The sequence below is a fragment of the Aedes aegypti genome, chromosome 1 (genome assembly GCF_002204515.2).
Source record: "Aedes aegypti strain LVP_AGWG chromosome 1, AaegL5.0 Primary Assembly, whole genome shotgun sequence".
NCBI classification, from domain to species: Eukaryota; Metazoa; Arthropoda; class Insecta; order Diptera; family Culicidae; genus Aedes; species Aedes aegypti.
The window spans coordinates 267,651,883-267,678,053 of NC_035107.1; the positions used below are offsets into that span (position 1 = coordinate 267,651,883).

At 35.5% G+C, this 26,171-nt stretch overlaps 1 protein-coding gene and 1 long non-coding RNA gene across 8 annotated transcripts in view; one reads left to right on the forward strand and one right to left on the reverse strand.

Annotated features, from left to right (window-relative positions):
* LOC5568916 (glutamyl aminopeptidase) overlaps nucleotides 1-26,171 on the reverse strand; it is a 76,056-nt gene that overhangs the window by 19,028 nt on the left and 30,857 nt on the right. The window contains exon 1 of one of the 7 annotated variants that reach the window (XM_021837736.1): nucleotides 19,480-19,590. The exons of 3 other annotated variants lie outside the window; for them this stretch is intronic. The gene's annotated coding sequence lies outside the window, so the exon portion shown is untranslated. Of the gene's footprint in view, nucleotides 1-4,339; nucleotides 4,411-19,222; nucleotides 19,591-26,171 lie in introns of those variants that run through there. 3 more of the 7 variants (XM_021837735.1, XM_021837737.1, XM_021837734.1) reach the window with 3 other exon arrangements.
* LOC110674105 lies at nucleotides 22,490-23,194 on the forward strand. Its single transcript, XR_002498672.1, has 2 exons — nucleotides 22,490-22,596; nucleotides 22,670-23,194. It is a non-coding gene; the product is annotated as an uncharacterized LOC110674105 (long non-coding RNA).

The following is a 26,171-nucleotide window of genomic DNA, read 5'->3' on the forward strand; positions in this document are numbered from 1 at the left end:
TCAAAATTCGCGAAGTTCTCCCCCTTTTTTCAAAGATAATTTGATTATCCCGTGCAAGCTGCTTTGAATATTTTAAGTAATTTATTAATGAGTTTTTTTGAAGTCAACTAACAGTGATTGGAAGAATTTGTTGAAAACTTCACCAGAAATTGAAGAGTTCACATCGTCAGATATCCGTCAATAACCTTTGCTGATTTTTTTCAAAGATCACAACAGTTATCAGCCGAAAAATTCATTCTAACTTTTAAAAATAGCTTAAAAAAGCTCACGCCAATAGTCTGAGAGAAATCATAGAAGAATTCCATATTGTCATGAATCCCGTTAAAAATGCTCCAAGTAATTTAACGGTCGTTTCCGGAATTCTCCTGGTAGAGTATCGAACAATGCTCATTTTTGAGTTAACGATCGCTTGATTAAGAATCATACCCATCAGGAAGATTATAATCATGCTCATTCACAAACTAATTTTATTCCGTCGGGTAGCCGTTCGAATTTTTTAATTTCGAATGGATCTACTCAAGGGAAAACCAATGCCGATGTCATGGCAGGTAATTTGAACTTCTCCCCTTTTCATACTACGAATAACCGTTCTAATTGTTTCAAATCAAATGAAAAGAAAAAAAAACTGTCGCCACAGTAAACTTCTACTTCGTCTCTTCGTCTACCAAAAATCCTAAAGGAAAATCATAAGATAATGTACCCACTTCAAGTAATATGTCTCCCTTTGAATGTATTTTTCTAGCTGAACAATTGAATCAAATGATTGATGCAATATTCAAAACCACCACTATGACTGAAGCAGTCCAAGTTGGTGTAAAATTTACTAAAAAACTGTTTTTAGATTACGTTTTTCTAATGAATCCAATAAATAATAATTGGATGATCTGTGTATGTGGCATCACTGAATTGGAATACTCGTTCTTTGAATGGTAAAGAGGACGAGCTGTTTAATTTTCTAACAGCTAACACATTTAGCAGTTATTACTGAAACTTATTTGAAACCTGGATCCAAACTCAAAAGAGATCCAAACATTTTTGTTTATCGTAATGATTGACTTGATGGATCATGTGTGGGAGTTGCAATCATCATTCATAGGCGTATAAAACATCAACTGTTTTCGTCAGAGTTGCTTAATATCAATCATCTCAGCTGATGGCTGATGGTCTAAAACTATCACTATCACTTGCGAGCTATCAATATCACATTGATTTGACAACCAACAGCAGTGATGCGACATCGCACTCTAGATCATAATCACTGCGGAATGAGTGATCACGTGGTAATTATCCATGCTATTACTGTTTTTCAATGACCAACAAATAGTTTTAATCTATCTGCATCACTGTCAAAAATATCGAACTGATAAATTGCCATTTTAACTGCTTAATTTGAGGCTAAACTTAACCCATCAGTGATATCCATAGTCTATCGCCATCAACGCACTTGTGATGGAGTAGACAGCATCATGTTGATGTGATATAGATTGATCCGAATTGTATCGCAGTCGGCCTGTATAAATCAGCAAATTTTGAGCGTTGATTGTGACAACGAGCAACTCTGGTTTTAGTCATTTGAAACTAGAGTTTTTGAAACTTTAGGTGTTTCTGTTGAAACACAGCTTGGTAAATCTACTTTCATAGCTGCCTATTTGCTTTTTCAATGCTCTGGACAGCAAATTAATTTGCTCCAAACTGACTTGCGAAAATTGGCTCGCAATAAGTCAAAATTTTTTGTCATTGGTGACTTTAATGCCAAACATCGGTCATGGAATAATTCTCAAAGTAATTCCAACGGCAGGATTTTATTTGATGAGTGCTCTTTAGGATATTTCTCAATTCAATACCCTGATAGCCCTACATGTGTTTCCTCTTCTAGAAATCCATCTACGATTGATTTGTTCTCAACCGACTCTAGTCATCTTTGTAGCCAATCAGTTACTCATGCTGGTTTTGATTCTGATCATGTCCCTGTTACATTTAAATATCCCATGATGCGATTCTCAATCCTATCAGCTCCACTTTCGAGCTAACTGGAATATATATGAAACATATATTGACTCTAATCTTGATGTTAACACTTCTTTACAAACAAAACTTGATATTGACAATGCTCTTGAAACTTTAACAAATTCCATTGTTGAAGCCGGGAGCATTGCAATTCCATAATGTGAAATTTGAATCCGTGATTATAGACCATGATCTTAAACTCTTGATCCGTCTTAAAAACGTGAGGAGATGGCAATTTCAACGCACTCGCGATCCTGCTATGAAAATTATATGGCAGGATTTTCAGAAAGAAATCAAGAAACGTTTTTCACAATTCAGAAACAAAAATTTTGAAAATAAAATTTCTCAATTGGACCCTGGCTCTAAGCCCTTTTTGAAATTATCTAATATTTAAAAAAAAAACTTCAAAAGCCAATACCGGCATTGAGAGAGGAAAACAAATTATTATTAACTAATTGCGAAAAAGCTCAAAAATTTGCTATGCAGTTCGAAAGCACGCACAATTTTAATTTAGGACTTACCAGTCCGATAGAAAATCAAGTTACTCAAGACTTCGAAAACCTTCTCAATCAAGAGAACGTTTTCGAAAATTACTGGGAGACTGATTTGGTAAAAGTAAGAACTATTATTAAAAAAATCAAAAATATGAAAGCTCCTGGCGATGATGGAATTTTCAACATCCTCATCAAGAAACTTCCAGAAAGTTGCTTTTCATTTTTAGTTGATATATTTAACAAATGTTTTCAATTACATTATTTTCCTGACAAATGGAAAAATGCTAAGGTTGTACAAATTTTAAAAATCCTGCAGATGCTTCTAGCTATCGTCCAATCAGTTTGCTTTCTTCCATCAGTAAACTTTTTGAAAAGGTCAAATTGTTCAATTTACATCAATGAAAATTCAATTTTTGCCAATCAACAGTTCGGATTCCGCCATGGACATTCGACCACTCATCAACTTTTACGTGTAACAAATTTGATCCGTTCCAAAAATTTGAAGGCTACACTACTGATCTTACTCTTCTAGACATAGAAAAAGCATTCGACAGTGTTTGGCATGAAGGTTTGATTGTAAAATTAAAAAACATTAATATTCCAACAAACACTGTTGAAATAATTCAAAGTTATATGTCAAATCGTACATTTCAGGTTAATGATCCGAACTCCAGGTTTGAAAGACTTCCTGTAAGAGCTGGTGTTTCTCAAGACAGCATTTTGGGACCAATATTATACAATATTTTCACAACTGACTTACCTAAGTTACCTCAGGGATGTCAAAAATCTTTATTTGCGGATGACACACACAGTTAAAAATAATGAAGATTACACGTCATGTAACCTTCATTTATGCGATGTAAACATGACGTCATGTAAATTTAAATTCTGAAAGCATGTAAAAATGTGTTATATGTCATGTAATCACTCAGAATCCTGCTGGATTACATGACATATAATTGAAGTTTACATGACATATCATGTAAATATCCATGATATTCCACGCTCCAATTATGTGCATTATATGTCTCAGAAATTTACACGTTTCGTTCGAACTGTGCAGGCCTCTCCGCCAAAGGACGAAGTCTGCGTGTATATTTTTTCTTCATACTTCTATGGAAAATTTCTCCTAATGCTTCCAAAACTCAATTAATAATATTCCCACTTATATCAAAAGCTCTTTATTTGAAACCTTCAAGTAGACATGTTGTCACGATGAGGAGGGTTCCAGTAAATTGGTCAGATGAAGTTACGTATCTAGGGCTCATGCTAGATGAAAATGTATCTTTCAAAAATCACATTGAGGGCGTTCAAGCCAAATGTAACAAATATATAAAATGTCTGTATCCTCTTATAAACAGAAAATTTAAACTTTGTCTTAAGAACAAGCTTTTGATCTTCAAACAAATTTTCAGGCCAGCCATGTTGTATGCTGTTCCAATATGAACAAGCTGCTGCAATACCAGGAAGGAAGTTCTGCAGAGGACTCAAAACAACATTTTGAAAATGATTCTGAAGCTCCCTCCTTGGTATAGTACAAATGAGTTACTTAGAATATCCAATGATGAAACATGGGAACAAATGTCGAATAAAATTATAAATAATTTTAGACAAAATTAGGATGATAGTGTTTTATGACACAGAACACCTAGATATAAGAAATTAATGTATTGTTCAGAATATCACTAATAAAAGATCAAAAAATAAAAATATAAAAGTGCAGATTTCATGAAGATATTTTTCCTGATAATAACGGTCTAGCGAGCACCGTGGTAATCGGTTTGATGTTTGTTCGATGGGAATTCTTTTTAGCGATTAGAAACTGAAAGTACTCGCACTTTAACTAGAGGTAACTGTGGCACTTGTTCTTTCGTTGTTCGGATTGCATATTAGCTGGGGTGCACTTAGATGGAAAAGAGTGAGTGAGCAGTGAGCGGAGGGAGCTTCAAATGATGTGCAGCTCAAGGGCAACTAGTAGGTACCTAGTTGGACTTGTGGTGGAGTGTGCAAGTGGCAGTTGGGTTGGAAAATAAACTAATCATGCTGAGCGATTTGTGTGGCATTTGGGAATTGATGTGTTGACGAGACGATTGATTGAAAAGACGGTATCGGCGCGTGGATTGGTTGTGAGATATGTGGATAATCGCATTTGAACGAAACGAATTCGATCGATAAGATTGAGCAGATTATGAAATTTTGTTGCAATGCAGTCTGTTGCATGTCATGACTGTAATATACTCTGGTATGTAAGCCTTCAATGTGTAACATACATCGGGTATGACACTTACACTGTTCAAAATAATGAAGATTATACGTCATGTAAACTTCATTTATACGACGTAAACATGACGTCATGTAAATTTAAGTCTGAAATTATGTAAAACTGTGTTTTATGTCATGTAATCACACAGAATCCTGCTGGATTACATGACATATAATTGAAATTTACATGACATATCATGTAAATATCCGTGATATTCCACGCTCCAATTATGTGCATTATATGTCTCAGAAATTTACACGTTTCGTTCGAACTGTGTAAATCAATCTCGTTTAACGTATTGCTGAGAATCCAACAGCAAAACTTGTATGGAGAACTTGGTACAAATCTAGATTGCCGACGGAAAAATAATTACAATTTAAATAAGGTGAAGTAGATGTAGTGAATAATATTAACGAATCAAATCAGGCTCAGACAATGATTTAGAGTAGGCAATGACAGTCAGTAAAATTAACGAATGATCATTCTGTTAAACCACCTTAAGAGGAAAATATCCATCATCGTTATACAAATTTTCAAAACCGCACAAAATCGAAGTAATGTCCAAGAAAATCTATCATTGCATTGCACTTGCTATTGCTATTGACTCGATGACACTTTTATCAAAATTAAATTTTTATGCTCCTTCAAGACAACTGCGAAGTCGTAGTATTTTTTATACAAACCATCACCGCACAAGTTATGCCAAATTTGAGCCTTTAAATCAAATAATGTCTGTTTACAATAAACATTGCGAAACCATTGACTTTACTATGACGAAATCGGAACTAAAACAAAAATTTATGTCATATCAAAATTCGAACTAGATTAAGAAAATAACGTTTTCAAACTATATAATATTAAGTGTAAAATTGTAACAAAATGGTCTACATCTGATTGACGACATGAAATAAATAAATAAATAAATAAATAAATAAATAAATAAATATGTAACGCAATGATAGATTTGCATGAGACTTCAATTGAATTTGAACGAAAAAACTAGTTTTGTTTTTTTTTTCGATTGCTACTGATTGAATGATGGATTCTTGAGCCTTAAACAGAGCAGTTGTATTTTCCTGACCTCTACAGTAGATCACTTTTAAGCGAATTCTGTCCTATAAAATTTGGTAGAGTGTTAAGGTCCATCAGGTTTATCAAAAAATGTATTCAAAAGTTTTACACAAATTTGTGATAATAATTAAAACAATCATTGAAAATTAAATGTTCAAATTTTTGATTCTGGGATGAAGTAGATCAATTACTGTGATTGGTTATTCCATACTAAGTGTCCACAAAAATGTACAGCATTGTAATCGACCATCACCGATTTCAACCAAATTTTGGTCAAATGTTCATCCACTTGATATGTGTAAAAATCCAAATTTTTATGTCAGTAGGACACCCCCTCGCCCATGGGACCACCCCCAGTGATAGGCAATTTGACAAAACCCATGATTTTGCTTACATTCTTCAGTTTATTTCTTCGAAACTATTAGACATAGAGAAAAATGACCTTCGGTACTTTAGACGGAAATCGTTTGAGGAGTCTAGAAAAAATATGTTTGTTGGTTACATTCTGATTTCATGGTTATGTTCTGATTTCATAAACTTCAGTTCCATCGTACTTATCAGACATTTTACAGTCGAAAACATTAAACTACCCGAGATATTTTGAGCTAATCTTAAGAAATTGCGTTTCTAAGTTGAAATGTCCGATTTTACCATATAAAATCTCAAGCAATCTCGGATTTCGATGAAGAATTTATTGCTCACTGCAAATTTAAAGTACTCTGAACTGGTAAATTTTGCCCGAACTTCCCTTCAGATATTATTCCGATGATTTTTAGGTGCTCATGTAATGATTATATTACGGATTTCCTGAAGAAATCCTCTACAATTTCATTTAAAAATTCAACATAGCATTTTTTCTAAGAAATTATTCCCGAAAGTCCAACATGAAATTCTCCGACGATTTTTCAGAAAATTTCTCGCATAAAGATTGTCGCTTAGGATTTCTTTGATATTTTAACTAGAAATTTATTTAGAAATGCTCTCAGAAATTACTTCGGAGATTCCTTCGGGAATTTAAACAGCAATTCTTTCAGAAATTTCGCAAAATATCCTTAAACAATTTATTTATGATGTTTTTTTCAGAGTTGTTTTCAAGAAATTGCTTAGGGAATTTTTCAGACATTATTGGAGAAATTACTTTAAAAATCCGGAAAGTATTTTTAAAGGAATTATCAAAATTCTGCAAACAATCCATTTAAACTCCTGCAAGGTTCTCTTATAGAGCTTCGGGACCGGGACTGTTAGGATGAGATAAATTGCTGAAAATCTGTTTATCTTTGGATTTTCTTAAGCAATTCCCTGACAAACATAGAATAGAATCACTGTATAAATTTATAAAGGATTTGTTGGTGGAATAAATGGAATAAGTGCTGTAGTATTTGCTGGTGTGAACCCTCAATTCGCTTTTGAAGAACTCATGGATGTTCTACTCGAGAAATATATTAAACAACTGCAGGAGTAATCTGCTATGCTCGAAAAATACCTAAAAAAGTTTCTGAAGGCAATAGAGTCCTAAAGCCCTGTCTCAATTTAAGTATCAAACGCTTAAGTTTAGGCCAGAAATACATGTTTACTCAATTTTTGAATGCTTTTCGTTGGTTTACGGTCAAAAAACATTTCCTTTTTTGAGATTTTGTCACACCCCTTGGTTTAAACTCAAATATTTGGTGCATTTTGTTTTCTGTGTCTCCTCCGAAATCAGATAGAAAGTCAGATAGAAACAACCACAGTGTTGAAAAAATGAGCCCGTTTGTGGCGTTTTTGTCGATAAAGTGAATGTCAAACATGATCAAAAGTTTGTATAAAATTTGTACCCATTTTATTTAAATACGATGCAGCCGTTATTTAAGCGAAAAAAATTGCCAAAGTAGTTGCAAGAACATGCTCTGTCGTGTTATTTAATATAAACATTTCTTTATCAAAAATTTTAGGACCCTATTCATGAGAAATTCTGGCCGAATTTATAAACAAATTCATGCAAAGGTGCTCAACAGATAACCTGGAATAATAAAACGGTGGATGTATTCTTGAATTAATTCATATGAAAATGTCTCGAAGATTAACTGAAAAAATACGTAGGAACATCTGCAGAAATTCTTTACTTGGTTTCCTGGTAAAATACCTAGGATGACTTGTTGTATTATCAGCAGCTTTGTTCTCTTTGTCTTGGGTGCTTTCCTAAAACTTATTGCAAGACTGGTACTAGGTCTCTTTTGAGAAACTTGGTCTGTAATTAAATGCAAGTTCTTTATTTTTAAAACAAGTCTTTTGTTTCAACAAAAACGATCTTCAAAATCTTTTTTTTTTTGCAGTAAATTTTTGATCCGAATTACTAATCAGGAACTTACACAGGGATAGCTCTAAAAATTTGCCAATTGGGTCCGAAAATGTTTAATTAATTCTTATTTTTATTTAATAACACGAAAGAACATGTTCTTGCAACTATCTTAGCAGTTTTTCTAGCTCAAATAACGGCTATAAAATTTTCAAACTTCAATTTTAAAAACGGTTCCAAATACGAACCTTGACACTTGTGATCATGTTTGACATTCACTTTTTCGACAAACATGCCACAGGGCTTATAGTTTTAACACTGGGGTTGTTCCTATCTGACATTTCGAAAGGCACACAGAAAACAAAATTTACCCAAAATTTGAGTTTAATCCAAGGGGTGTGACAAAATCTCAAAAATCATAAAAAAAATGTTTTTGGACTTAAATCAATGAGAATCATTTAAAAATTAAGTAAATATGTGTTTCTGCCCTGAACTTAAGCGTTGGATACTAAAATTGGGACAGGGCTTTAGGACCCTATTGCCAATATTTACTCAACCAGGTCTTTCTACAAAAGTTTTTCCAAGAAAATTCCCAGGGGTTTATTCCATAATTGTTAAAGAAATTCGTAGTGGAATTTTCCGGAAACCTCTACAAGAATTTTTCGAGGAGTTCCTGCACCAACCATTTTCATAACAACTCCTTCGTAAATTTATCATAGCAAATCCTTCAAAATTCTTCCAGGGATTATTTTTTTGAAAGCTCTTCAGAACATTCCTCAATAAATTTGACGAATGATCAATTAGTTCCTCCAGAAATTTAGGTACCGTAAATTCGGGTAAAATTGATCACCGTGTTACACGAATTTGCTACTTATTAATAGAGCACCAATATCATTTTAACCCAGTGGTTCGCAACCTTTTTAAAGCTGCCACCCTCTTCAAAGTTTTACAAGCTTTCCGCGGACCCCTAAAATATCTAAACAAAAGTTCAAAGATTATTCATGAATCAACAGATATCCTTGACAGACACAGAAACTTGCACAGATTCTGACAAATCTTTGAAAAACAAATGAGGCTTTTTAAAAATTAGACATTAGCTGATAAAATATTACCAATAATTCTTCAAAAATCTCGTCTCGATATCCGTTAAGAATTTTCGTAGTTTTATCAAGTAGGGGAAAAGCATTATTTTCGACCTACAATAATTCTGAGCTAATTTTCGGATTCTCATATAAAGTAGTTCCAAATCGTATGAATAGGTCGAAAACTAGTGCTGGGTTGAAAATTGGTGCTTTTCTCCTATCACTGCTATTAATATGTATCGAAAATCTCATTGAAAAACCTACTGATAGATTCAACAAGATTTCGCCAATGGTTTGAGTGAAAGAAGTGAATATTTTCATTTTTCCAATCCCATGAATAATTAATGTCACCAGGAAGAATTAGCCCCAAAAACTGGATGGAATTTTCTACATATATCACTAGGAAAAATGGTAATTTTGTTTTCTGGCTTGCACTGAAAGTTAGGCTTGCATGCTCATATAAACAGAATTGCATTTTAATTATTTTATTAGTGAATGTGTAAATCAAATATTGAAAATAAAACCCCACTTGCTATGAATTCTTACAACATAATAACACTTATTGAAAAACAGATTCGCGGCCCCCCTGAGAAGCCATCACGCCCCCTAGGGGTCCGCGGACCACCGGTTGAGAAACCCTATTTTACCCTGTAGTAAATGATCGTTATTAGTCTTAACTATTGTCAAAGTGTGTATTGTGAAGTTTTTATGTTAATGTTTATTTCTGTAAAAATAATGTATAAATGCAGAACATTGTATCTGCCTGAAAGTTTGTGAGCTTGCCCAAAATATATTTCAAAAGCAGATTTTATTACCAAAATTCGTACCAATTCGCTTTTTTATTACATTAATTTAATTTCTGTCAGATATTTTGAAAGTCTCTTGGAAATTTGCCTACATTAAGGCGTAATTCTTAAAAATCTGTCGATTCTTCATTTGACGTTTCACACCAGCAAATACTACAATTATTACGTCCAGTTCTACTCAGGTACCTTTAGGGATTCTGTTCAATGTTTTTTCGGGAATGCCTTCAGATAATAATGCAGGATTTCATCCAGGGATTCAAATTGTTATGTTCTTCAATCTTATAGAATGGTACCGTAATCCGGGGTATCATTGATCAGCGGGGTAATATTGATCGGAATGACTCATCTCGTAAAAAGTTCGTACAATCATTTATTGGTAGAACATTTCCAAATCATGAATGGTGCTTCGCTTTCTTTTATTCATGAGCTAATGAAAGTGAAGATTTTCGCAAAAATTGCGTTTACCTTATGCTTAAATTTGGCAACTTTTCGAAACAATGATTTCAATGGTTAAGGATGACACTACCGAAGATTCATATCTCACATAAGTTCTGCAAACGATATGAACAAGAAAAATGCGGTTCTCACTAAAAATGGCATCGCCAAAAACGATTCAGTTGTCAAAACTTTCATAAGTATGCTCAATTAGGCAACATTAACGAATTACTGTTAAAAATGTAGAATTCCCTTAGGCAATTGCCTACATTTAGGCGTATTCCGTGGTTCGAGGTGTTTTTAATTTTAAAATAACTCAAAAAGTAAATGACTTGTAAGCGTTCGGCCTTCGTATTCGGCTTCAGGGGCCATGATTTAAGTAAGTAACGACGTTTTAGATATTTCCGAACGTTGTTTACATAGGTGATCAATGTTACCCCATATCAGCTAAATCAAAAAGTCGCTCAAAACATTTGTTTAAACATGCTTAAACCGTTCAAAAAACAAAATACAGTATACAGTCACGAGCTATGGGTGGCAGTACTTGTTTTAAACATATAAAATTGGCAGCATTTGCATTTTTAAACGAAAAAGTTAAGAAATATTAAAAAAAAATGATCAATGTTTCCCCGGATTACGGTACACAAATTATGTCACGCTAAATTTCAACTTTTTTGACCACCTCCCCCCCCCCCTTGTCACGTTTTTTGTATGAGCCATTCGAAATTTTTGTAAGGCTTGTAAGGCGAAAAAGTTAAGAAATATTAAAAAAAAAATGATCAATGTTTCCCCGGATTACGGTACACAAATTATGTCACGCTAAATTTCAACTTTTTTGACCACCTCCCCCCCCCCTTTGTCACGTTTTTTGTATGAGCCCTTCGAAATTTTTGTAAGGCTTGTCCCCCTCCCCCCCTCGGAGCGTGAGGGGATTCATGGATTCTACAGTAATTTTTTGAAAATATCCTTGAGACACTGGAAAAATTCCTAGATGTAATCTTTAAGAACTTCCTTGGGGAATATTCCGAAGAACTTCTTCTAGAGTTTCTGAAGAAATCATAGGATGAATCTCTGGAGTAACTTGTACTTGAGAAATGTGAAATATTTTTTAGAGAAATTCTCTGGTGGAGTACCTGTAGTAATTTGTGGGGTTGTTCTTAGAAACACACTTTGAATTCTTAAAAAATATTATCTAATGTCATGAAAGAATTCCTTAAGTCACACGTTAATAAGGTCTCCAAAGTTCTTATTTCAAAGGCACATCATCGCTTCCAGCCTTGTATTGAGCTCAAATTTTGCAACAATACTTTTAGCATATAAGCGCCTCTTGCTAATGAATTTCAGAAGATTTGGTCAACAAAATCCCCCATTACGAAGAGAACAAATCTTTCGTAAGTTCTCCTAATTCCACTTCCCAACAGCCTGGAATAGACTTATGTGTTTTTTTTTTTTGAAGAAATCTGTAGAAATCTTTGGAGAATCTCCTAGAAAAGAATCATTAGGAGAATACATACATCTCTGGGACACTCCTTGGGAATATTTTTACAGTACTACTCGTGGAAATTTCTAGAGGTAGTACATTTCCTGTCTCAAGAATTTCTAGAGGAATTCCTATATGAATCATTAAAAAATCACTGGAAGATTGAATTCTTGGAAAAATTGATAAAAGAATCTCTACAGAATTTCTGTAGTGACTACTGGCAGCGCAAACCTTTATGTGAAGTGCGAAACCCTTAATCGAAACACACTTCGCAGCTATTACAACTATAGCAGTACTACGCAAAGCACGGTTCATCCAACGTTCAATTACGCATTCAAAGTTGCAAATCATTACTCAGTCTATGTAATGCTTGATTGACAAATCATGGAACGTCCCACTATTGTGACTGAGAAGCCGAAATATCTACAACATATATATGACAATGACTCATCGCCATTCAATCCAATTAAGGAAATTTCACTAAGTGTAAACACCCACGCACTGCCGCGTCCAGTAATCACGTCCGCCCAGCCCAACCAAATTACACCTGAGGAGGACTGGTCAGACGACAGACAGGTGGTGACGGATCCGAACCGAATGGTCATCAAACGCTACTAACCGCACGCACAATCAAAACGCACTTTTCCTTTTGTTCTGGCTCGTGTCATGTCGGAATGATCACTCACCTTTTCAAACAAAATTGCCATTGAAAATGTTCGCGATTTACCACGGCAGACCGTGGCCTGTCATTTGACCGACATTAGCCGCCATAGGTGCTTCAATGTCGCCCGAATCGAACGGAGGGCACGCTCTCCATACATAGTTGACGGCATCGCGCAGTTCGAGATAGCGTGATAGGAATCGGAAATTAGTCCCAGGCACTATCAGAATCAACGTGCTCGAATTAAGCACTGCACATTATTGATGGAGCCGATGATCGACGGCACTCGGACGACGGGGACCTTGCATCAGCTTTTGCGCGTCTTGCGTCTTGAGAGGTGAAGATCAACGGCGTGCAAAAAGTGCTGGTAGGCAATTTTGCGCTTCGATAGCGGCGCATTTGCTTACACACTATTGTGCACCGTTTAACCTTGAAATGTTTGGTAAACATGTTCACGATTGCGCGTGGCTCCATCCCTTCCAGCTGATGCAATGTCGATTGGAAGAGGAGGAGGCAGTTCGAGCTCGAATTTCAAGAGTTGATTCAAGTCTGCCGCGGCCACCGCGGCATGGCTCAAGTTTGTATGTTTAACGATCCGAGAGTGTCCCCAAAGACAATGGACTCTCTGGTTGTTTCGTTTCGACATACCTGCTTGGAGACGTGGTTCATTTGGTGAAATTGGCGATAAAATCAATTGGGTTGTGATTTGGGTGGAATCTCAATGCTAGGGTAGAGCAGGTCCGGGATTAAAAGCAACAGTGCAGACAAACATATGTGACTTTTCACTATTAACCCGTATAGGCCTGAGTGAAAGCGGAAATACTAAAACCCTCACCGCTCACGGAATAGTCAACGGATTACAATATACTGGCACACATATCTAATTTCTAAAAGTAGCCAGAGGAACTCGGAAATATTCCTGTGGCTAGAGTTATTCTGGTGGGTCACTGGATAAGGTCTGGTGAAAAAGAACTTATTTTTTGTACACACCAAGTTATCTTTATTTATTTGCAACGACAATCATTTTTGTATGTGGAAATCATTAAGATCTGATATTCAACATTATAAATGAAGAGGGTTGGACTGTTTAGAATGTACCCTGAAGAACCGAGTCTAGATTTTTTGGATACTAATCCGCCCTAATTCTCTAAACTGCCGTGAATCGCAAGTCAGTTCCATCTGCATTTTCGTCAAAAATGAGTTGATCCCAAGTAACCATAAGCACTAATAATAAGCCCTTAATCAGAATCATAGATGCGTACATGCATTATAATAGCACCACAAATGCTTACACACCTTAACAGCACTTCCGATGCATAGAAACCCTATTACAGCATCATTAGTGCTTCTAAGCCTGATGCATACAGGCATTAAATAAGCACTATAATGGCTTTATATTCGAATACAGGGCATGTTTAAATGCCATCCAGTGTTTTGACAGATATACCACGTGCTTTGTGTTTGCATATAGTGGTAAGAGGGAGTCAAACATAAATCTTCTCACTACTACAATTGCAGGTTTTATGTCGGGGAAAAGTGTTGGTTCAAATTGGTCACTTTTCTTTCCAATACTATTCATCTTATGTGGCCGTAGGAGCAAAGGAGCAAGACAACAACTCAACAATACGGGTGTCGCAGGTTCGAGACGCAAAATGAGGAATTTCATCATCATAAAACGAGGATCAAAATGTGGCAATTGCAAGTCCTCAAAAGGATAAAACTACCAAAACGGCACGCTATTTCGCCTTTTCTGGCCTTATAATAGCATTATATGCGTATATAAAACTGACATGCATCAAATGATTACCCTATATGCGCATATAATGCTGTTACCGTGCCGCATTATCGTGCTTACTGGTTACTTGGGATATTAGTTTTCAATATATACGCATTAGATTACAAAAATGGTCCCAGTTTGGGAAAATGCTTTTCGTTAAGAGATTTGAGACCATATTCAAGTTCTATGATAACTAGGCTGTCAAAGATAGGTGGCCAACTATTCAAAACTACATCAAATAGTGATTGTAGAACAGATTGTTTGTAAGCGTTTCGAAAATGCTAAAATTGTGTCAATTTTCAATATTCGTATAAAATACCTCAAATGTTTTTGATTCAAATGAAAACGCTCTTACATGAAGTGTCATACTAATATTCTTTAGTTTTGCATTCGTTTTGCTTAACTGATTAACAGAAGTTATGATGTTTCGTTTAGTATGTGGTGGGTTACGCACTATCAAAGTTACTCGCATTATCAAAGATACCCGTTTTACGGTACCCAAAAATGGTCATTAGACTCGCACTGATGCGTTTTTCTTAAAACTCTTCGATATAGTCGCCATATTACCCAAGTAATTAGTAAGCACGATAATGCGGCACGGTAACAGCATTATATGCGCATATAGGGTAATCATTTGATGCATGTCAGTTTTATATACGCATATAATGCTATTATAAGGCCAGAAAAGGCGAAATAGCGTGCCATTATAGTGCCAAGATATAACCGTGCTTCTCTGCACCACTAATGCTGATATAAGACCACGTGAGAAACGTCAGTTGTTTTCGCCACCCAAGTAACATTTTTAGTTTTTTCACATACTACAAGCTGTTGTTACCACCATATCGTTAAAACTCATTTTAGAACTTATTAGTTTTAACAACCTTGATAAAACTTTTTATTAAACCCCGTTAAACCCCAAGAGGCCCACACTACAGGAGGTTGTTAAAACTATACCTTAAAACCGTTTCTAAACTTCTTAGTTTTGTATAGTATGAATACATCTACCCTTGTAGTGTACGTTAAAACATACATAAGAGCTATTGTATAGTCTTGTTGAGCTCAACTAGCGGTATTAAATCTTTTGCGCTATCCTAAAACACAGAATAAAACCGATGTTAAGAGCTGACGATCGAACAAACATCGGCCAACTAGTTGTTTATCAATCAAATTTTTTTTTATAATATTGAAACCATCATGATGTCTGCCGACTCATAATATTAAATTAAAATAATCATTTTTGCGTGGCAGTAAATTTTCTTGCAATCGCGTGAAACTCATGCCAAAGAAAATTTACTGGTGGAATGACAAAAAAAAAAGATTTACGGCAATGCGCCATAATTACAACATCATAATTGCCTGTCTAATATTATATTCCATTACATTTTTAGAACCATTTCATGCTCTTCTCAATCTTGAATTGAAATTTCCCACGCATATTGTAATTATGAACCCGAAACGGCGTCAATAAAGATGGATCCCATCCAGTTAAATCTTGCTGGTCTTGTCTGAGATGGTTTAAGATCAATTGGTGATTATTTCGTACAATATAATCATTCATGAGAGGTTTTGATCTTAAGAATCCTTGCACAAAATCCTCCTTTAGCTATTATATTCTTAAATCAGATTATTTTTTCTGCAGTAAGACAAATAGGTTTTTTGGGAGCCTTGGCTTAAACTTAATGCACTCAGGAAAGCTAGTGCTGTCAAAAAGGTAAACATTGTGGAAGATTTGATTTTGTTATGTAGTTTAATTTAGTTTATTCGTTCCGTTGTGCATCTAATTACGTTTTTACTGGCATGATTTGTTGCGATGAAGCCCGTGGTTGATCTTTTCTGACGCAGAAAACGGTAAGTGATAAGTGGCTGAAAATAAAAGCTTTTTTCGAGTAGCTCAGCTGTTATGTGCAGCATAAATTTCCCACGAGAATGGGAAGTTCAGGCAAGCTTGAGAAAAATATACTACACACGGTAGTCAGATAATTCTACGAGCAGAATGTTTATTATTATGCCGTTTTATTTTCGTGTTTTATGATTCTTTACATGATTATTATTATCGACATAATGATAATGATGACCACACGCAGACCATAACATGCATCAGATATTTTAGTTTTAAGAAGACTTTAACATGACTTAGTGCAGTCTTAGGAGTTTTATCGATGTCTTTTTAAGACAAACAAGCTGAGATTCTAAGTATAAGTTTTAATGGACACTATGCAGCTCCTTCAACATACAATTTATTATCATCAAATTTAGCTAGCAAAAAAGTTTAGAAAAGCACTTATAGGTATCTACAAAGCAATTTAAAGTGATTTTTACTGTAAAGATCGTTTAGCACTTTCACATCCATTATTAAATCTGTTGGGATTTAATGCATTACTAATAAAACCTTAATAAATAATACCTAAGATCAAAGAGCATTGAAATTGTTACTTGGGCAGGTTCTTAGTGCGAATATTTTGTGCTTTCGCGTACACAGCCAGAGAGCTTTTGCGTATGCGGCCAAGCAACTGGTACACGAGGTAAATAAATGAATGAATGAAAACGGAAACCTCTAATAGTATGCAAAAAATGTAATTAAATGATACAGATAGTACTTCTCCGTATCAGACATATTCGTTTTGGTAGTTTTTATCCTTTTGAGGACTTGCAATTGCCACATTTTGATCCTCGTTTTATGATGATGAAATTCCTCATTTTGCGTCTCGAACCTGCGACACCCGTATTGTTGAGTTGTTGTCCTGCTCCTTTGCTCCTACGGCCACATAAGATGAATAGTATTGGAAAGAAAAGTGACCAATTTAAACCAACACTTTTCCCCGTCATAAAACCTGCAATTGTAGTAGTGAGAAGATTTATGTTTGACTCCCTCTTACCACTATATGCAAACACAAAGCACGCGGTATATCTGTCATAACACTGGATGGCATTTAAACATGCCCTGTATTCGACTATAAAGCCATTATAGTGCTTATTTAATGCCTGTATGCATCAGGCTTAGAAGCATCAATGATGCTGTAATAGGGTTTCTATGCAACGGAAGTGCTGTTTTAAGGCGTGTAAGCATTTGTGGTGCTATTATAATGCATGTACGCATCTATGATGCTGATTAAGGGCTTATTAGTGCTTATGGTTACTTGGGCAGTTAACCATCTGTGGAGGTATTATTTTTCACTGACATGCCATAGGTTACTGCGATGAAATCATTTTTTTTTAATTAAGTAAAAGGTCGTTACTTCCCGTTACAGCAATAATATGTACATTAATTATGCGTCTTAAATTTTGAACGATTAAATGAAGTTGAATCGTGCTTAGTACCTCCACTACTGGAACGTTTACCCTATTCTTTCTGGAATCCTTAAATGATTTCCTTCTAAAGTACACGAATGCTATCGGATGTTTGGGGATTCTTCAGCATGCCAGTAAAATAAAACACATACTCCAATAAGCTAAATAAGCGAGAGAAATAGGTTTTATCATCTCTCTCTCTTTCTTTGGAGCTCTCGTTTGTTGCTGTCATTTTTCAAGCTTGTTACGACTTACGAAATATTAGCGATCATAGACCGATGAAGCGATCATAGACAGATGAAGTGTTTTCCTTCGCTTGATTTGATAGTGCTTCGAAATCCTAGAGCGGATTCTGAACTTAAAAATTGAATATGTCTGTTAATTCCAAGCAGACTTCATGGTTGGTTCCTTGTGTAAGCCCAGTTGATCGGGCAGTATTGAATCGGAAATACTTGACGGACAATCAGTCTCAAGCTTAAGGTCAGATCAAAAGCATAGCTCTAAACACAACTCTATGTATGGGAATACCCCCGTAATCAGTATAGATTTTCGTAGAATTTATATATAATTTTTATTGTAGAAGACCAACGTCCGATGTATGTTAAGTAGGATGCTTGATGAGTACATCAGAGATTTAAATGATTCCTGAGGAGATCCTGGCAGGTTACAGCCGTAGCAATTTCAAAAGATTTTCTTATGGTGAAATTGAAGACAGTTTTTGAAAAGTTAGAGTGCAAAATTATTTTCGAAACAAAAGTAGAATTCTGAAGCTAGAACAAAAAACAGGAAAGCTATCCTGCTTTTTTTCTAACTACATTCATAACCCATGTTCTCCTGCGTGAGAGAAAATTCTCCTATCATTTACAATAGTCCCAACAAATTAGAAGTAATAATTACGCTTACTGACATTGACATTGAATTGAAGTAAAATGATGTGCATAAATTGCATTGAATGGCTGTTGTAATTGAGATAAGTGAATTTTTGAGTTCTCTAAATACGTTCTGATTTTGTCTCTTCAAAACAGAATTATGAAATTGGCAAATGAATCGCCTGGTTCAAAACCTCTATAATAGACACAAAAAATAGGTAGGTATGACTGATTTGAGCATTATTCCAATATTGGAACAATACAGTTTTCCTCTGATGGTTAGTCATCTAAATTCAATGAAACTATTGTTCGTTTCGTTTTTTGATGCCAAACTTTTAACCCATTATCGGAACAATTCCGTTTTTATGTGTAATTCTAAATCCTTCTAGATTTGAATAATGAAAGTTTAATCATCTTAACTGATCAGATGTGTACGAGAAAGTTTAAGCTCAAATCGGGTCAACCATAACATAAAATGTGATTGAATTTAAATAAAACTTTCAAAAGTCCTGTCCAATACCCTGTTTCCCACGATAGAAGCTCCCAAAAGTAGACCGGAGAAATGCCAGTTTCAGCGAGCAAAAATAAACGAAAAGTCCACCAAAATGTGCAAAATAAACCGGTTCCGAAGTCTCGTCTTCACATCCAATTCCCAAAACAGCACCCAAATAACAAACACAGCTTGCCAACTTTCTGCCCACCTCTGGCAGTCACCTCTAGTGAACCAGCTCTTCTTGCTTATCACAATGTTGTTATTTTATGATGCGGTTATTGCGGTTTTTTTTCAGCAACTCCTTCACTTCACTATTCTTCCTGAATTCTTCGCAAAATTGCATTCGATCCAGTGCGATCCTTTTTCTTCGACAGGCACTTCTTATTGATTGTGTTCTTTCCCTTACACAGCTCCTATTATGCATTCAGCCACCTAAAGACGATATACATTCACTATCTATGATCGCAGTCGTACATACAATACTTTGTTGATTTTGTATAGATATAATAGATCGTAACACGTGCACCAAGTCGCCACAAACCGCGCGAAATAACGATACGATCGCGTTCGAGTCCAGTTCGATACTGTCGGGCGATCGTCTAAATTGAACACTCTCTGTGCTGAGCCGACTAACTTACTCTCTGACATCGGGAGTTGCTGCGGTCGCAGTGGTGGATATATCGAACGAACTTTGGGGAATTTTTTGTCGTTGGCTGCAAGTTTTGCTCCGGGTTTGATTTGGACGAGCGACAATGTGAAGGCTGTTGCTGAAGCAAATGCATTTGATGCGAAGCAATTATAGCAAATTGTGTCCAGCAGCAGGACAAGGAAACTAATGAAGATGAGAGAGGTTATACACTACACAACTTATTGCATGGGTCCACTTTTACAAGAAGTTTCTAGATTCTATAGTATACATACTGATCTTGTCGGAGCAAAGTCAGACCGGATTAGCCTTTGTAGACTTGAAATAATAGATCAGTACAAGCATAAACTTTATTTCCTAGCACCTATCATTTCAAACATTACATTCATTTTCTAAATATAGGTGTCCTGTGTTGGGCATCGCTACCATCCCAATCTAGGAAACCTTATATATATTACCGTAATACCCTATGTAATACCGTAATACCCTTTTGATAATGTGGTTAAGGGGGCAGGGTCCGTCATTGATTTTGGAATTTTCAAAAGCAGTTTTCTCGTTCAAAATCAAGAAAATTTATAGGAAAATGTGTTCACTGTATTCTATTCTCCAACCGAGAAACAGTGAACACATTTTCATAGAATAATTTTCAATTTTGAACAGAAAAACTGCTTTTAAAGTTTCGATGATGACGATGATTACGATGACGGAGCGTTGATCGTTAACTTTGATACAAGATCCATAACATACTAAACGAAATAACATAATTTCTGTTGATCAGTTAAGGATGATACATGTATAACTAAATATTATTAGTAAGGTACCGTGGGCCAAGTGGGTAATGGAAATTGTATAGTTCGAATTCTCCAAATCCTGAAGACTTTAAAATGAAATAAATGAGGTCATGTATATTTTTTATCTTGACTTCCTCCAAATATAAACAGTATGCTGAAATTGTTTTTATGCAAAACTAAAGAAAAAATACACAAAAAGTTTAAAAAAAATTGTCGTTTTAATCAATTAATTTAAATACAGTCAGTTAGATTTACGATTTCGATATTTGTTGGCATTCCCAGTAAACAATAATATAAGTAACATTAAATAATAAACATTTTATACTTTTTCGTTTGTTTTGTCAAATTTGTTCAAATCAATCGACAATATAATAATTATATCATTTTCAATGTGAGTTCTTACATTATGGGGAAGCAATTGCATTTTTGTTTTGTAGAATTTCTATCGCTCGTTTTTTTTTTTAATTTCTTTATTAGTATCATTCCAAACATTACATTCATTTCTTATATCTAGGTGTTCTGTGTTATAAGACAACACTATCATCCTTATTTGGTAAAACAAATTTAAGATTTTATTAACATTTTGTTAAAAACATATTACATTTCATTTGCCGTAGCAGTTCAGATTTTTTACAGGTGAGTTGATTTCACCTGTTTATAAGAGAAAAAAAACGCTTTGAATATACTTAACCCAACTTAACCTAAACATATAACGCATTAATCTTGTGAATAGAAGATTGTTACGATTTTTGCCTGAAATTATTGATTATTTTATTTGACATTTGTTCCAATGTTTCAACATTGGATATTCTATGTAACTCATTAGTACTACACCAGGTCCTCCCTTAGAATCATTTTCAAAATTTTGTTTTGAATTCTCTGCAGAGCTTTCTTCCTGGTATTACAACAGCTAGTCCATATTGGCACAGCATACAACATGGCTGGCCTGAAAATTTGTTTGAATATCAAAAGCTTGTTCTTAAGACAAAGTTTGGTTTTCGATAAATAAGGGGATAGGGACATTTTACATATTTATTACATTTAGCCTGAATGCCCTCAATGCGATTTTTGAAAGTTAAATTTTTATCTAGCATGTGCCCTAGATACTTAATTTCATCTGACCAATTTATTGGAACCCCTATCATCGTGACAACATGTCTACTTGAAGGTTTCAAATAAAGAAGTTTTTGGTTTATGTGGAAATATTATTAGTTGAGTTTTGGAAGCATTAGGAGAAATCTTCCATTTCTGCAAGTATGAAGAAAAAATATCCAAACTTTTTTGCAATCGACTACAGATGACACGCAGGCTTCGTCCTTTGGCTGAGAGGCCTGTGCAATCCGCAAACAAGGATTTTTGACATCCCTGAGGTAACTCAGGGTGAGAAGAAGGAATGTTGAACTATACAGTGACAAATTTGTGTTCCTATCTATTAGATGTTTTTCTTGTGAACAGAAGTGTTTTAAATAATATAACCAAGTGCGAACGAAAATATATTGCATCAATGTTCGATATGTGCAGCATGCAGACCGATAACGGATACTCAAAAGTGGAAACGAGTAAAATTACTTTCTCGGTTCTGATTGTATCATCACCAACGGTACTATGGCGGCATTTCCATTGCAGATAAGTATTAGTACTTTGTGAAGCACCTTTGGACAATGTATTAAAACAATGTTTGACTACCATGAGATTCTCAAACAGCAACAGATTGTATTTTATTATTACATACAAACAAAGAGTTGCAACGGCGTGTCGAAACAAGAGAATTATTTTCAAAAAGTTATCCCCTTATACAACTTGCACTTCGATTTGTATCTCACACTATAAATAAAAATTCAATCACTGCTAAGTGTTGCATTTCATATTTTTACGGTTTACAACATGTGCCCTATTTAAAAGTATCTTCATGCGCTTTTATTATTACGAACATTACGTTTCTTCGATTCTGTTGTGATAAAATCACGTCAGTACTGTAAATATATACCTACATGTACACCATACACCAATTACTATACAGACACAATACGCGGAGTCGATTCGCAAGCTAAGCTGTTTAACAGCATCCAGCAGTTTGAAACTATCCGTCGGGTGTATCACATTGTTTTCTGTGCACTTTTCAGTGGAGTCTATTGGCATTGTCTATTTTTATCGTAAGGTAGGCACACATTCTTTTTTTTTACAGATTGATTTTGTTCATTCTATAACAACATTGAATTTATTGCTTTTAGGATGATGGAACTTGAAGAAGACCTCTTGTTGCTGTCGCCGGTGGGAGATGTTCCGCCGACGCCTTCTACGTCTACGACGAAGCGTGCGGCGGCTTCTCCGGCTTCTAACACCGACAAGAGAGGGCGTACGGACGATCCCAATGGTATGAGGCTGGTTGTAAAAAGACCAAAGAACGATGTGGACGGCGATTTTTATGATAAGCTGATGTCTGAGTTAGTGACGCGGCAAGTAGCGATACCTCTGGACCAACAGCAACCAGTGTTTCTCGGTTCTGGTATCTCCTTCGGAGTAGTTTGGTTCACCGCCAAAGACCAATTCAGCTATGACTGGTTGAAAGCGACCTTGGCGACATTTTGATTAAAAATATAGTGTCCCCCTTTGAGATACTTGCTCAGTCAGCACCTGATCCACTCCATAGAATGATCATTTCAACTCCACTGATACCCAAAACCCAAACAACATTTACATGAAAAATCATATATGGATAAAATTTTCTTAAATAAATAAATTTGAACTAAATCAGATTCGTTTTACTTATTGGCAAACTGCAAGAAATTTAAAAACACAATATAAAAAAGAAAGAAAATTGTTATTCCAAACTAAAAAGTTTAAATACGCATTTTTCTTCTTTTTTTTTCTTTTTACCTATATGGAAACCATCTGGAAGCTTTTAGATACTGTTTTTGTGTTTTGAAACCTTTAAGCTATCTTTTTGAAACCAATATGGAAACGATGCGAACCAGGTAAGTGATGACAATGGCTATGGATTGCGAGGCACAAATCTCCCAAATAAGGGGAACGTGCCATTTGAGCCAATACTCTGATACCTGATAACTCAGGTAATTCAAATGTGAAAATATTACAGGAAGTCTTTCAGATCTGGAGTTCTGATAATTAACCTGAAGTGTATGATTTGACAGATAACTTTGAATTATTCTATCAGTGTATGTTGGAAAATAAAAGTTTTTTAATTTTACGATTAAACCTTTATACCAAACACTGTCGAATGCTTTTTCTATACACTCCAACCTCTTTTTACGACCGTTTTTTTTACCGACGGTTCTTTTTCCGACCACTTTTTAACGACCGAAATTCAGATTAACGACCGTTTTTATAAATGATCATTATCTTAAAAAGTATTCAAAATAGAGGATCATGATGTTCAGCAAAATTGTTCAGTAATTCAAGGGCTAACATATGGTGGTCATTGAATTGCGGAATTCTGCCACTAAATGGCGTAAGTGAGCATAGAAATTTTGTTTTGCGGATATCTCAAGATCCTGACCACTTAGAAAGATGGCGTCTTCGACAAAGTTGTTCAGTAGCTCAAGGACCATCATTATAAACACTATGAGGTTCAAAATTTTGCCACCAGGCGGCACTAGTGAGTATGGAACTTTTGTTTTGCGGTTATCTTAGGATCCTGGCCACTTTGAAAGATGGCGCCTGCGGTAAATTTGTTCAGTAGCTCAAGCACTATCATTATAAAAGCTATGAGATTCAAACTTTTGCCTCCAGACGGCGCTAGTGAGCATAAAACTTTTGTTTTGTGGATATCTCAGGATCCTGGCCACTTAGAAAGATGGCGTCTTCGACAAAGTTGTTCAGTAGTTCAAGGACTATCATTATAAACTCTATGAGGTTCAAAATTTTGCCACCAGGCGGCGCTAGTGAGCATGAAACTTTTGTTTTGCGGATATCTCAGGATCCTGGCCACTTAGAAAGATGACGCCTTCGGCAAAGTTGTTCAGTAGCTCAAGGACTATCATTATTCTAGCCAAAAGATTCGAGATTTTGCCACCAGGCGGCGCTAGTGAGCATATTTTTTTTGTTTTCTGGATAGCTCAGGATCCTGACCACTTAGAGAGATGGCATCTTCAACAAAGTTGTTCAGTAGCTCAAGCACTATCATTGTAAACACTACGAGGTTCAAAATTTTGCCACTTTCAAGCACTTTTTTTTAAGTGCTGATGATCTTCTATTTTAGGCAACAATGGTGCCTGCCACGTCAGAATGCAGAGCAATGAGGGGAAGGGGAAGGAATTGATGATGCATTCAACTGGCTCCCACGGTTGACCGTATATACCACTGCGTCAAGGCCAGTTCATGCGGGAAGGGTGAAAGGGTGGGGCATTTTTTATGGCAGAGAGGCTTGCTAGTTTGGTTAGCAGACTGCCTATGTATCAGGCGTAAAGGAAGGCATGCTATAATGATGAACGAATGCAAGCGTATTTCTGTCCGTCTCGGGTTCTAGCAAATGCTATGAACTTTGATAGATATACATCAACTGTGATATATTAAGAGTGGTAGATAGAAACAAGTGAAAGATACAACTACAAAGTACGAGGAAAGGGACGGGCCTGGGATTGCACCCATGACCTTCTGCTTAAGAAGCAAAAGCGGTAGCCATTAGACCACCAACCCCGTCTCCTAAATATATAAATCATTTATCGTAGCAAAAGAACACTGCAACGATTTTTGTCTAAAATTGTTGTTTATTTCATTCGACATTTTCTCCAATATTTCAACATTGGATATTCTATATAATTCTTAAATACTATACCAGAGAGGCAACTCCAGAATCATCTCCAAAAGTTTATTCAACGGATTCAATCCTTTGCAGAGCTTTATTCCTGATATTACAAGCTTGTCCATTTTGGTACAGCATACATCATGGTCGGCCAGACAATTTGTTTGTAGATAAAAAGTTTGCTCTTAAGATAAAGTTTAGATTTCATCAATTTTGTTACATTCGGCTTAATATTAAATTTATAAAAGCTAAGTTTTTAAGTTCATGAGTCATAGATACGTAAATTCATCTTACCAATTTATTGGAACCTCTCGCACTATGACAACATGCCTTTGAAGGATTCAAGCAAACAGCTTTTGATTTATGGGAATATTATAAGTTGCGTTGAGAAGCATTAGGAGAATTTTCCCATTCATTGCAAGTTTGCAGAAAAAATATCCAAACTATATTGCATTCTATTACATATAACACGCAGGCTTCGTCCTTTGGCAGAGATAACCTATGCCAATACCAAAAACTGTTGTATTAAATGGCGATTGCCAGGACACTTCGAAATCTCAACTGGCCATCCAAATCCCTTATCGTTCAAAATTTCAACTCAGTTATTTCAGTTGCAGCTTATCTAACACATGTTCAAACTTGAGTGCCACTTGCAGGTAGATTAAGTAGTAACACTTGTAGTACCTAGTTATAACAGAGGCACTTATCCCCATGCTTGGTAGGTTCAGTGGCGTAGCTAGGGTTTTCGGGGCCGGGGCGGAGCCAAATTTGGGGACCCTTCTAAATAGCGGGGTGTGCCAATTCACTTGTCAATTAATCGAAACAATAATATGCTTTCAATCAATATTAATAGTGAGGATTAAAAATAATGGACCTTATGTTTATCTAATGTTGAAAACGTTTTTTTTTTTATTTTTGTTTAGAAATCAAAATGTCATTTAATGAAGAGTAATATGCCGATACGACCTTCA